The sequence below is a fragment of the Aquarana catesbeiana genome, linkage group LG13 (genome assembly GCF_042186555.1).
Source record: "Aquarana catesbeiana isolate 2022-GZ linkage group LG13, ASM4218655v1, whole genome shotgun sequence".
NCBI classification, from domain to species: Eukaryota; Metazoa; Chordata; class Amphibia; order Anura; family Ranidae; genus Aquarana; species Aquarana catesbeiana.
Genome location: NC_133336.1, coordinates 119,738,782 through 119,752,242, shown reverse-complemented (window position 1 = coordinate 119,752,242; position 13,461 = coordinate 119,738,782). Strand labels below are relative to the sequence as shown.

At 41.8% G+C, this 13,461-nt stretch overlaps 1 protein-coding gene across 1 annotated transcript in view; it reads right to left on the bottom strand.

Annotated features, from left to right (window-relative positions):
- AKAP6 (A-kinase anchoring protein 6) overlaps positions 1-13,461 on the bottom strand; it is a 412,130-nt gene that overhangs the window by 269,214 nt on the left and 129,455 nt on the right. The window lies entirely within an intron of this gene.

Genomic DNA, 13,461 nt, shown 5'->3' with positions numbered 1-13,461 from the left:
TCTTCCCGACAACCCTAGCCAATGGTTGTCCGGGTCTGCGGGCAGAGGGCTTATCGGAATCTGGAAGCCCTCTTTAACAAGATTCCGATAAGCCCTCCACCCGCAGACCCTGACAACCACCAGCTAGGGTTGTTGGGAAGAGGCCCTTGTCCCCATCAACATGGGGGCAAGGTGTGTTGGGGTGGGGGGCGCAGAGCCCCCCTGCCCCAAAGCATCCACGCCCCATGTTAAGGGCATGCGGTCTGGTATGGTTCAGGTGGGGGGGCTCTTGCTCTTCCCCTCCCTTTCCTGACCTGCCGGTCTGCACTGCTCGGATAAAGGGTCTAGTATGGATTTTGGGGGGGACCCCATGCCATTATTTAAAAAGAAAAATTGGCATGGGGGTGTCCCCCCAAATCCATACCAGACTAAAGGGTCTGGTATGGTCTTTGGGAGGGACCCCACACCGTTTTGTTCGTGAATTTTTTTAGCCGGCAATTTTCTTTTTTACATTCAGCTGTCAGCGGGGAAGCCCACTGAAGAGCTAATGACACATCGGTTGCTAAGGACGCGGGGGCTGGCTTCCCGACTTGCTCCTTCGCAACCAGCTAAATACAGTGAATGTAAAAAAAAAACCAAATCCCAAAACGCAAATCGCTGCAAAATCGCAGAAAGCACAGCAAAAAGCACTGCAGAAACGCTCAAAAGCAACATGCCTAGATGTGAATCAAGCCTAATAGCCTAAGTAGGTATGTGCAATGTAAGGGGCAGCAAAGACAATGAAGTTGCAATGTACTTTCAGATATCTTTTTGAGTGCCCTGAGTTTCCAACTTGGGGCCCCTGTCACTGTCAGCAAAGTGTCAGAAGTAAATTCTAAGGGTGTACAGCAAAAAACATGAAAGAGGCATAAGATAGGAAACACAGCAAAGAGAAAGACTAAGGGCTCTTCTACACGGGGCGGATCCGTGATGATCCGCCCCGTGAACATCCGCTTCCTCAGCGGGGATCGCTCCGCCGATCCCCACTGAGCAGGCAGATGACAGGTCCGTCGCTGCACACTGTGCAGCGATGGACCTGTTAGAGCTCCGCTCTCCCCTATGGGGGATCAGATGATGACGGACCGTAGAGTCCGGCCTTACCCGATCCGACCTGAAAACGGATGGAAAAGTAGGTTTTTCCTCCGTTACACTTTTTTGGATCGGAGCAGGTCGGATGTCAGCGGACATGTCACCGCTGACATCCAACGCTCCATAGAGGTCTATGGAGGGTCCGTTCAGGTCCGCCTAAAAAACTGACAGGCCTTAGGTAGGGAAGAGGGATAGCACATAGGTTGATTTACTAAAGAATCTGTGAATGTTAACAGAATAAATACATGTGTTCATATTCACTTTAATTATCCAATCATGTGAAAAGAAAATCCCTGTTTACATTTGCACATGAGTGGGTAATTTAAGTGAATAGTCATACAATTTATTGTGTGAACATTTCTATCGAGAGTACCATAAGAAAAACAGGGGAAAAATAGTATACATTTTACAACAATGTAACCAATATAACTAATATATTGCACAACAGTAAAAGCTTTAGGGTTTATAGCTAATTGCCAATATAATATGAATACTTCTTGTTAAGGATATTTACTAAGGGCGGTTAGGTCCCATTCACACTTCACAAAGCAGGAATGCACATTCCCATTCACGTTTTTTTTTTTTCGCGCAATTTTGCTATGGGTCACGCATAGGGCAGCCCATTCAATTGAATTCAAAAGCACCAAAGAAGCTCCTGCACCTTTTGGGTGATGAGCTTTGCACATTTGTTCATGCGCGTTTTGCTGCAATTTTGACAATCGCGCCAAAGTCGCACCTCGTTTGGGGTGCCATTAAGAATGAATGGCACCCAAACATGCGCCACATGTTTTTCCACATTTTTAGGGCAATCTAGAATTTCATTTTTAGGTACACACATTGTAAATAGGCCCTAAGGCATACATTTTGCAGAAATAAATAATAAACTATAAATAAATAATAAAGTATGATGAAGGGGACTTCGTATATGGTATAATCTCAAATATGACTTGACTCAACTAAAATTCAATAATAGTTATCTGGAGGGGGTTAAAACAGTGAAGATAATGAGGATATATGAATGTGAACAGCTCAACTGAAATAGTCATTCATTAATATATGAGAGTGAAAAAGTATAAAAAATATTTGGCATGAATTTCTTCCTCTGACAATTTGTGTGGCACTACCAATGCACCACAAGCAATGAAAAAAAACATATCATTAAAAAAAAACAAAAAAAAAAACTGCACACCACAACACATGATATAAAGGGGCTTTGGGAAAAATAAAATATTTGCTGCAGTTTCCATGAAGTACTTGTACATGATTAAGGATGTAATTCTATGTGGTTGATTTAGTGTTTCTCAACCTTTTTTCAGTCAAGGTACCCTTTAAAATTATGCACAATCCCGAGGCACCCCATTCTTAAATGTTTTACATAACACAGCAACATCCACACATGTAAGACCCCTTAGTTAGAAGTGGTTTATTCTTCCAAAGCAAATACACCTTCCACACTGGTACTGTCTAGTATTCCAATGTTTCGCTTCTCCAGCAGTTTCTCTAGTTCATTCAATCAATGTGACCTCAATCCTGATATAGAAGGGCAGGGGAGGGGCAAACAAGGATGCTGTACAGGTCAGGGACGTGCAGTCAGGGGAGGCAGAGCCATAACATTAAAAAAAAAATGATTGAGCTTCGAGGGTCGTAGAGTGGTACTGCACTTTGCAATGAGCACGGTCTATTTGCCTTTAGTAAATCAACCGCTATATTTCTATAATTAATCAACCCCTATCTTTCTAATAAATGTAATACTCTAAGACAGAGCATTAAAATTAATCGATTCCATCTATAGAATGTATTTGTTGGATTAATATAAAATATGTTGGTGCGCTTATTAAACCCTCCCAGTCTGTTGGAATAGTGCATGTGTTTATAAACCTAAACCATAGTAAATACACAATGCCCTAATACCACAATCAATAAAGTGAATACGTGCAAATAAATACACCAAAAAAACATATAGGGGATCACATATCCCTAAATATAAACTAATGACAGAAATAAAAAAGTGAAAGAGCAATAAATAATGTCTGCTGGTACTAATCAAGGTCAGATCTACAACTAAATGTCCAATCCAATGCCTTTGACAGACTTGCTTGTTATTCCAATTAGATCACAGTTTACTACCATTGAGAAAGGCACGTGACTTGTGACGCAACGCGTCGGGAGGCAGAGTCAGTGACGGCATTGCAAGTGTTTGGTAACACAGTGAATGCTGTATGAGCGGTGTTGAAGATGTCTGACCATTGTACCAAAAGCGATTCAGCTACTACTAATATGTAAGTGGATTACATTGATTGTACAGTTTCGTAGCATTTAAAAACACTGCGCAATGATGGCTTTTCTTTCATTTTTTATGTGAATCATCACCTAATAAATGTAATTCGTCATGCAACTGTGATCTAATTGAAATAACAAGCAAGTCTGTCAAAGGCATTGGATTGGACATTTAGTTGTAGATCTGACCTTGATTAGTACCAGCAGACATTATATATTGCTCTTTCACTTTTTTATTTCTGTCATTAGTTTATATTTAGGGATATGTGATCCCCTATATGTTTTTTTGGTGTATTTATTTGCACTTATTCACTTTATTGATTGTGGTATTAGGGCATTGTGTATTTACTATGGTTTAGGTTTATAAACACATGCACTCTTCCAACAGACTGGGAGGGTTTAATAAGCGCACCGACATATTTTATATTGATTTGTAGCAACGGAGTCACAGCACTAATTGGTTGGTTGCAGCTCACACTTTTTCTGGTGTTTTGTCACCATATAGAGTATCCACATCAGCGCTTTAGTCTTTCTCTATTTTTCACATTTAAATTATTTGTTGAATTGTTTACTATGTTTGCACAATCATGGTGCCCATTGAATTATTCACTTTGTTGGGGATGGTGAGAACAATTGGAGCAGCTGTGTCTATGGAATGTAGATGTGTTTATGGAATGGATCTCTGTCTGTGAAGTTCTTTCCAAACAGCCGCATATAAAATCAGCAACCCAGATATATTCATTTGTCTACAGTTCACTCATTTAAAGAGGAAAATGTGAACATTTCACTGCACTGAGCATAATAAATACTTCAGATCCATCCATCTATCCAAAATAATTGCAATTGTAATTTCTCTTTAAAGAAATAATTTTTTATTGCATGACATTTGTAACTGGGCTTTAAAATAAGGAATTGTGATCTAGTTTGAGATACTTGAGTAAAGTATTAATTGCAAATACTACTACTCATTTTTCTAATGAAAATAATCTAATGAATATGTATTTTTGTTAGGGAAATGCCTCTGCTTCTTAGAGAACCTTACAACAAATATAACAGAGATTGTGGGCAGAACAAGGCTAATTACCCCCATGTTAAGAAGCTTTGCTAATATGCTCCCATGCGTGCTTGATTGATTCCAAAAGCTGCTGGTAATAGCCCCTTGGATAATAATTTCAGCTCAACAAACTTGTTTTTCAAATGTACCTTGAGATTAAAGAACTAACAATCTGTCTGTTATAACAAAGGTTCAGTCTTGGGAGATTTTGGTTACAAAAATACAGCGAAATTGAAAGACATGGAAAGTTCCCTTCACCCTCATATTAGATTGGACATCACAATTGATATATATATATATATATATATATATATATATATATATATACAGTATCTCACAAAAGTGAGTACAACCCTCACATTTTTGTAAATATTTTATTCTATCTTTTCTTGTGACAACACTAAGTGCCGGTTCACACAGGGGCCACTTGTCAGGCGACCTAGCCACCTGACAAGTAGCCTCCCGTTCTGTACTACGGAACCGTTCTAATAGGACTTAGAAAAAGGTTCCTGTAGTATTTTTGGGGCGACTTCAGGCGACTTGCATTGACTTCTATACAGAAGTCGTTTTGCAAGTCGCCGCTGAAGTCGTGTGCAGGTCGCCTCGGTGAGGCGACCTGCAAGTCGTGCCGCCCCTGTGTAAACCGGCACTGAAGAAATGACACTTTGCTACAATGTAAAGTACTGAGTGTACAGCTTGTACAGATTTTCTGTCCCCTCAAAATAACTCAACACACAGCCATTAATGTCTAAACTGCTGGCAACAAAAATGAGTACACCCCTAAGTGAAAATGTCCAAATTGGGCCAAAAGTGTCAATATTTTGTGGGGCCACCATTATTTTCCAGCACTGCCTTAACCGTCTTGTGCATGGAGTTCACCAGAGCTTCACAGGTTGCCACTGGAGTCCTCTTCCACTCCTCTATGATGACATCACGGAGCTGGTGGATGTTAGAGACCTTGCGCTCCTCCACCTTCCGTTTGAGGATGCCCCACAGATGCTCAATAGGGTTTAGGTCTGGAGACATGCTTGGCCAGTCCATCACCTTTACCCTCAGCTTCTTTAGCAAGGCAGTGGTCGTCCTGAAGGTGTGTTTGGGGTCATTATCATGTTGGAATACTGTCCTGCGGCCCAGTCTCTGAAGGGAGGGGATCATGCTCTGCTTTAGTATGTTACAGTACATGTTGGCATTCATGTTTCCCTCAATGAACTGTAGCTCCCCAGTGCCGGCAGCACTCATGCAGCCCCAGACTATGACACTCCCACCACCATGCTTGACTGTAGGCAAGACACTGTTACTCGACACACACAAACTGTTTGCAGGCTTTCTTGTGCATCATCTTTAAAAGAGACTTCCTTCTGGGATGACAGCCATGCAGACCAATTTGATGCAGCGTGCGACGTATGGTCTGAGCACTGACAGGCTGACATCCACCCCTTCAAACTCTGCAGCAATGGTGGCAGCACTCATACGTCTATTTCCCAAAGACAACCTTTGGATATGACGCTGAGCACGTGCACTCAACCTCTTTGGTTGATAATGCCAAGGCCTATTCTGAGTGGAACCTGTCCTGTTAAACTGCTGTATGGCCTTTGCCACTGCGCTGTAGCTCAGTTTCAGGGTCTTGGCAATCTTCTTATAGGCCAACTTTATGTAGAGCAACAATTTTTTTTTTCCAGATCCTCAGAGAGTTCTTTGCCGTGAGGTGCCATGTTGAATTTCCAGTGACCAGTATGAGAGAGTGAGGCAGATCACTAAATTTAACACAGCTGCTCACAATTCACACCTGAGACCTTGTAACACTAACGAGTCACATGACATCGGGGAGGGAATATGGCTAATTGGGCCCAATTTTTTAATAATTTCAGTAATTATAGGTGCATTTAAAAATGAGAATGCCAGGAGATAACCCTTTCAGAACATATTATATCACTAGCACATTATAGCTTTCACCCCCTCCTCCTCAGAAAAGTATTGTAAGCCCTTAGGTAGCACATTGCAATGCACCAGTAGGGCAGGGTGACCCACAAATAGCACAATGGGCTCCATTCACTAGGTATCTACTGCTCTAAGAAATGTGGTAAAATAATGCTTAGCGTTTTTCAAAAATATTTTTGCAATTTACAAAAAAACGCTACTATAATACTGCATGCGCTATTTTATGAAGTGCGTTTAGTAGTGAAAGCTTGTCATAATTTAACTACTTGTGGTACTTTAATTTGTTAAGGACTACCACCTGCATCCTTAACAAGCAGTAAATATTTGGTTGTTAAGGAATGGGCGGCCGCCGTTATCTTTAACAAACAGTAACTGTCATGGTTGTTAAGGAGCAGGCGCCCTTAGCAAGCGTGACTCATCTGTGGTCAGCAGGGTTCCCCGTTGACCTCAGAATGTAAACAAAAACAAAAAATTGGTGGCATGTAAAAATCAAGAAAACAAACACGCCAAAATATTTAAAAACAAAACGGCCTGGGGTCCACCCCATACCAGGCCACATGCCCTCAACATGGGAGATTGCTTTAGGGCAGAGGGGGCTCCCCAAAGCACCTTGTCCCCATGTTAATGAGGACAAGGGCCTCCTCCTCACAACCCTGGCCGGTGGTTGTGGAGGTCTGTGGGCAGGCCGATTTTTTTCTTTTTCCTTCATCTCAGAAAGTCTAGGGTGGAGAGGTGGTTATTGTTTAGGGTAGAGAGGTGGGGTGCAGCCTATCAGTGTCCATCAGTGCCACCTCATTAATGCCCACCAGTTCAGCCTGTCAGTGTCCATCAGTGCAGCCCATCAGTGCCACCTCATTAGTGCCCCCCAGTGCAGCCTATCAGTGTCCATCAGTGCCACCTCATTGGTGTCCATCAGTGCCCACCAATGCAGCCCAGTGCCAACCAGTGTATCTCATGAGTGCCCATCAGTGCCACCTTATCAGTGCCCTTCAGTGCATCCCATCATTGCCCACCGGTGCATCCCATCAGTGCCCACCAGTGCAGCCCATCAATGCCAACCAGTGCAGCCCAGTGTCCATCAGTGCAAACCAGTGCATACCATCAGTGCAGCCTAGTGCCCACCAGTGCATCTCATCAGTGCCCACCAGTGCATCGCATCAGTGCCAACCAGTGCATCACATCAGTGCCCACCAGTGCCAACCAGTGCATCATATCAGTGCCCACTGCCCACCAGTGCATCACATCAGTGCCCACAAGTGCATCACATCAGTGCCCACCAGTGCCAACCAGTGCATCACATCAGTGCCCACAAGTGCCAACCAGTGCATTACATCAGTGCAGCCCATCAGTCCCACCTCATTAGTGCCCACCAGTACAGCCTAATAATGTAACCTCATCAGTGCCCACCAGTACAGCCTAATAATGTAACCTCAGCAGTGCCCACCAGCGGAGCGCTCCCGGCTCGGTTCCGTCCAATCACCCTGCCAAAGACAGCTTCACTGGTCTGACATGCTGCGCGCCCCGCCTCTGCCTCCTGACTACAATCCCCAGAATTCAGCGAGGCAGGTAACAGCCAATCGGCGGCGGACGCCGCTGCTGACTTTCTCCAGGGAAAAAAAAAAAGTCAGCAGACAGCGGCCGTGATAGCAGCCGTTTAAAATAGATGGTAGGCGGCCGGGGGGGATTTCCCCCTCCCTCAGATCCCTCACAATGGGCCTTTTTCCCATAATAATCGGCCGATGCCGATTTCTTTAAAAAGGCGAAATATCGGCCGATCTATCGGCCGGCCGATCTATCGGCCGGCCGATCTATCGGTCGACCTCTAGACACAGTTTTTGTTTTAAATTTTGGAATGGGGTTCCCCTTAAAATCCATATCAGATCCAAAGGGCATAATATGGATTTTTTCTTACCGGCAATTCTTTTGTTAACCTCCCTGGCGGTATGATTATTTCGGATTTTAGGTGCTGAAAGCGGTACAATTATTTTGCATGGAAATTTGGCGTTTTATATTGCAGGCCTAAATTCTTAACAATAACACACTTAAATCTGTCCAAACAAGTAGTAGATATCCCGGGTATGATTAAGTTTGAAACACAAAAACATAAATTATAATATAATAAATAAATAGAAATAATAAAAAAAAATAATAATATAATAATAATAAAATTAATTTCTCCATAAATCACTATCGCTCAATTCTGCAAGTGTTCTAATTTACTATCGCTGTTTTCTAGCTGGTCTAAAGCCACTTTTGATGTAAAGGGACACTTTTTGGCTGCTATGGACAATCTCCAGTTTCCAGGCAGAAAGAACAGTATATATAATATAAAACTGCATGCAGGGCATGGGCCAAAGCACTGGGGACAAAAGGGATGTGAAATAATTTCATACAGTACTGTAATCTGTAAGACTACAGTACTAAATGTGTTATGATTTTTACAATTTTTTGAATTTGCCGCCAGGCTCCGCCCCCATGCGTCGCGACGCACGCAGGGAACGGAGCCTGGAGTGGAGAGGCTTCGGAGGAGACAGAGCCCACGGACACTGCGGGGGACATCGCAGGGTCCTGGGGACAAGGTAAGTAACGCGGCACCAGGATCCTGCAATGTAACCCCGAGTGTGGCTTGGGGTTACCGCTAATGGGATTAAATTTTAACCCCGAGCCACACTCAGGAAAACCGTCAGGGAGGCTACGATTCTGCTATTAGCGGGGAACCCCACTGACAGTAGATGAGTCCTGGTTGTTAAGGACCTTAAACACCATGACAGTTACTGGTTATTAAGAATGCCGGGGGCCACCCACTCCTTAACAACCAGTTAAAATCAAACATGTTCCTTAAATATTGCATGCCTGGACCACTACTAAATTACAGCATTTATTTATTTATTTATTTATTTATTTCCTTTTGTGAATTGACTTTAATGCTGTTTTATGTGTTATTTACCAAGTTTTTTTGCTTTATGCATTTCATACAGCATAAAGCAATAGTGAACTGACATTTTCAGGATTGCATGCGGTATTTGGGAAAACACCTAAATGCTGCATGAGATCTGCTTTTGTGAATGGAGCCCAATATTAAATCCCCTCTTATAGCATACTATAAAGAAAAAAAACATTACAACCCCCTAAAGCATTTTACAGCCCCCGTCCTCAATAAATTATTTTTATATCTCCCAAAGTGCACATTAAAACCGGTCCAACAATATCTAATTTTTTCTTTCTAGTGACAATGTGCAGAATGAAGGGAGAGAAACATAATCCAGCCAGTAAAATTGCTTATTTTACCAATAACCTTAATCAAAAGAATAAAAAAGCCTTGCTTGCATCCTGAACAGCTCTTTTCTTCTGAATCCTCACCGCAAGCACCTAGCAACTTACCAATGATACACAACTAAGGACTCTGATGGACAGGCTGCCCCTACTAATAAGTAGTATATGGTGGTCATCTGGAGGATGGAGACTTGGCAGGCTTTGACTGAATCCCTGTGTAGAATGTTTATTTGCCCAGGGCCCTGAAAAGTGTATGTCTTGCACTGCATTGACGGTGGCGCTGACTTTTTTAAAAAGGAAATTCACTCAAAAAGCAAAGTCCCGCTGGTTGACTCCCTCCCCCTATGAATGTACCTGGGTTACAAGTTTTTTTTGGGGTGAGGGAGCAAGTACTGCTTTTATTGGTACTTGCTCCCTCTTCTTCAGTCCTCACCTAGGCAAGGATGATGTCCGTTTGCCTTCCCCCTCCCCTCCAGCAGCCTTCTGGGGCATGTCATATGTCCCAGAAGGCTGCAGGGCCATTAATAAAGCACACAAGCCACAGCTCCCATATCCAAGATGATGGCACCTGGGACCTGCAGCGGTAATAAGAACTGGCTGTGGGAAGACAGTACTAGACCCCAGGCACTGGTAAGTACCTGATTTTTAAAAGTTACTGTATTCCAATGGCTACTGTATTCCAATGGAATGGACAAGGAGAAAGGCTAAGCATCGTTAGAAGTAAGTTCATTAGAAGTTTGTACACACCACAAGTCACAAAAAACTTTTTTGTGGAGTTCCGCTTTAAGCAAATTGGTAAAGGATTCTGATTTATCTATACAACGAGATGCAAAAGGCATGATTCACAAAGCTTTACCATAAAAGTATCTTGGTTTACACAACATGACTGTCTCTATTATTAGACTCAGCTGACAATAACTGCCACTTTTTCTTGGTGTGTTAGCTTTGTAAACTAAGCCCAAAATGTGAATAAAACTTAAGCTGGCCATACACTAGTGGAATTTCATTTGAAAATGTTTGTTCAATTTTCAAATCATTAATGCGGTCAAATCGATGTTCATTTTCAGCTGCAGTAACAAGAAAATTTAAAAGTGCAGGATGGTAATTTTTTCTGGAATGAATTTATAACAGTCTATGTGGTATTCATTCAGTAAAGTCCATTCATTTCAAAACTGAATGTTAAAAGCAGTCAAAATGTTGTCATGTCATTGAATGTACTGAGAATTTTCAGAGTTTTTGTCTGTTCAAAAATCCACTAGTGTATAGCTAGTCTTAGGCTTCATGTACATTGGCCTACATTTACTGTGGCCGCGGGAAAATGTAAAACGCGGCAAGAACGTGCCGCGTTTGGGCCTGTGATTTTAACGCATTTATGCGTTTTCCTGAGGCAGGCAGTCAAAACTTTCCTGTCCTGAGCGTGCTTTCTTCAGGAGAGGGATGTTGAAGCTCACCTAAAGGCAGCAGCTCCTAAACTCTGCTAAAAGCCTATGTGCACATTGACACATAGACTTTTAGGAGTTGAGTTTAGGAGCTTTGGCAAAAAAATGCCAAAAGCTCCTAAACTCAGGTTTAGGAGCTGCCAGTGTAGGCTAGTGTACATGAAGCAGAGTTTCAAAGAGTGAAACAAGGAGGAGGTGAAACTATATGGAATCTATGAGTTAGAAAGAAAATAAGTCTTAAACAAATCAGGGAAATATGGGTTAAATCCGGTTTTAAGTTTCAGCTGCATTTTATAAAAAATCTTAGTTACAAGCAGAGCTGTATCATAAATTTGGGCTGTATTGCTCTTGGAAAAAAGGTGTTTGGATGGACTAGGGCCATGCATAATTTTGCAGTTTCCATCCACCTGTGAAAAATAATACAATGTGGACTATAATAAAAGCTGTCTAAGTTGGTAATCAGGCTATATTTGGTGCCAGCAGACTCCCGGGAGATTTGAAACATATATCACTGGTCTGGGTAACCTGTGTCTCTAATAGTTGTGGATAAATTTCAATGTTATGTTTTTAGGTCTTTGAGGGGTACTTTAAAAGGTCCAGTCTTGAATAAATAAAGAAACTTGGATAATATTGTCATTTTTATGCAATTGATACAGCCACCTGGTAAAACTTCTGGATATGCTTAATGGCTTTCAAAAAGGGGGGAATTCGGACATATCTGTCTTTCAAGCATAGAGGACATTTTTCTGCTGTAAATGTAATTTGGCCACATGTGCCTATTCTTTTTTTATTCTAGTAACAAACTAAATCCCTTAAAATACAGTATTTGTGTAGGTTGGGTATTGAGATCAGGGATGTAATAAAGTAAACAGAACATTGTTTCAAAATGGGACAGTTAAAAAAAAGATTAGCCTAAATCACAAAATTGTGAACATCTGAATATTTCTAACTTGTTTGGTAAGTGGTTCAGTGCAACTGGCAAGCCAGAGAGGTGGCAACAGACAGCCTTGACTGGTGCCTTCATGGATCTCAGAAAGAAGAAAAGTCACTAAATGTAACTAAAGTTGATGGGGCTGAGAATGGACTGTAAAGATGTTAAGAAGGTATTGAGACCTACATGTTTCTCACTACACACAGGAAAGGCCAGCGTAGCTTGTCTAAAGCTGGATATACACTAGTTGACTTTTTGTTCAACATTTTTCATTGCAAGAATGATGAATGAAGGTTCATTTGTTTTTCTGATCATTAGCGGGGTCAAATCAACCTTCGTTTTTTGACCACACTGAAAGAAAATTTGAAGGAGCAAGATGGAAAACTTTTCTCAACTGTATAAAATTAGTATATGTGGTTTTCGTTCTTTAAAGTCTATTCATTCCAAAATTGAATGTTAAAAGCAAACATAATCTTGAATTATTTTCGAACTATACTCAAATGTTTTGAGAATTATCGCACAAATTTTCATTTGAAATTCAACTAGTGTATACCCAGCTTAAGAATTTTTCTGCATCCAGAATTTGGACAACAGCTTCCTCTTTAATTCTATTATGACAGTCAGGTCAGTTGCTTGCCTGTGGTTGTTTCCTGATTGCCTATGAATCAAAAAAGATCACATGATTTCATGGTGGTGCAATATAGACAGTCTACTAATATCATGGTAGATATTATTGAGTCTAAATGTAAAAATGTAATAGTAAATTTGGAAGTGCAGTAATTCATACAGTTCAAAAGGGTTTTTACCCTGTTTAGGGATAACCAATATAAAAAAATGGGACACTTAAGTAGGAATCAATACACATTAAAGGACACCATTACAGGTGAGAATTACAGGTTGCCAAAACATCTTTGAGAGGAGGTATGAGGGGGCATCAAGCCAAGGGAAGGAATGCTTCCTAGTGTCTGGTGGGGATAAGGATGACCACACTCTCAATATTCAGTTTTCTGTCAGTATGATCGGAGAACATACACTACTTATTGGAGTCTCATTATGGATATTGGCTGGGTAATGAATGCTATTTAGTTAAAGCAGAGCTCCAGGCTCCTTCAGAAAAAATTAAGTCAGCAGCTACAAATACTGTAGCTGCTGAATTTTAATATGAGGACACTTACCTGTTCACAAATCCAGAGTTGTCTTCCCCCGAGCCGATTTTTCAATAGGCTCTCGGGTGCTGCCATTGCCAACTCGACTAAGGGAAACTGGCAGTAAAGCCTTGCAGCTGCTCTTTGTGAATGGCCCAGCGGCGGGGGAAGGAGGAGGGGGGCTGAACTTCCGACTGAGTTAGCCGTAGCAAAGCCAGACAGAAGTGGGAGCTGTTACCTGTTAAAACCTGGCAGCTGCTCCCCCCTCCCTCCCCGAAAGGTGCCAAATGTGGCAGC